We start from the raw sequence: 1,038 nt of genomic DNA on the forward strand, positions 1-1,038 counted from the left end.
GAGAAAGTGAAAGAACAAATAATATTTTCTCTGTCGCTGTTTCCTCCCTTCGTCTCCCTGTCTCACTCTTTTCTCATTAGGAGTCTCTCTCTCTCCCTCTCTGTTTCTCTCCCTCTCTCTCTTTCTCTCTCCCTCTCTCTCTGTTTCTCTCCCTCTCTCTCTGTTTGTCTCTCTTTCTCTCTCTCTCTCTCTGTCTGTCTCTCTTACTGTCTTTCTCTCTCCCTCTCTCTCTCTCTCTCTCTCTCTCTCTGTCTGTCTCTCTTTCTGTCTCTCTCTCTGCACCTCCCTTACCTCTTTTCTAGTCTTGCTCTCCATAACCCTGTCTTTGATCGTCCCTGTGCAACTCTCTTTTTCTCTTCTTCCCTCTCTCCCTCTTTCTCTCTCTTCCCCTCCAACCCCCCCCCCCCCCACCCTCCACACCTCATTAGCGTTGGCGCTGATTACCCCGTCTCTTTGATCAAAGAGCAAATCGCAGACTATACTTAATAATTGATGCCCTAAAAGAGTGTTTCATTTAAAAAGCCCATTCACTTCACCACCGCTTATCATGTCTTTAATGACCGAGGCACTGTCGTCCTTTTCTCTCCCTTTTCTCTTTCTACCATTTTTTTTTTATTTTTTTTATTTCTATGTGCAGTAACTTGACATGAACTTGAAATGATGAAAAGGGAAAGTCTGTTCCTACACATTTTGGTGTCACAGCTTAGTTTTTATGAGTATAAAGTGTATCACTAGGTGGCAGCATAGCGACACATGGCGCATACATTGACAGAGGATGAGGCTTCACAGTGAGGCAGTATATAAACGAGCCGGTCTTAATAGTTTAAGACAAAATATTGAGCAGGATCAGCTCAGATCCCAGATTAGTGTCGACGTGAAAGAACTGTTGGGCCATCTATCTTTTCAATTCCTGCCCAACGCTAATTACCTGATCAATACGTTAAGGTCAATTCCGGATCAATTTAGGTAATGGTCGTCCTGACCCATTAAGGACCTTTTACGACCTTTTAAAAGCATATCAGCGCTTTGCCGGGTCTG

This window comes from Centroberyx affinis, unplaced genomic scaffold, assembly GCF_046629955.1.
Source record: "Centroberyx affinis isolate AG114_WGS23_722 - 3 ecotype Tasmania unplaced genomic scaffold, CSIRO-AGI_Caff_v1 ptg000882l_1, whole genome shotgun sequence".
Classification (NCBI taxonomy): domain Eukaryota; kingdom Metazoa; phylum Chordata; class Actinopteri; order Beryciformes; family Berycidae; genus Centroberyx; species Centroberyx affinis.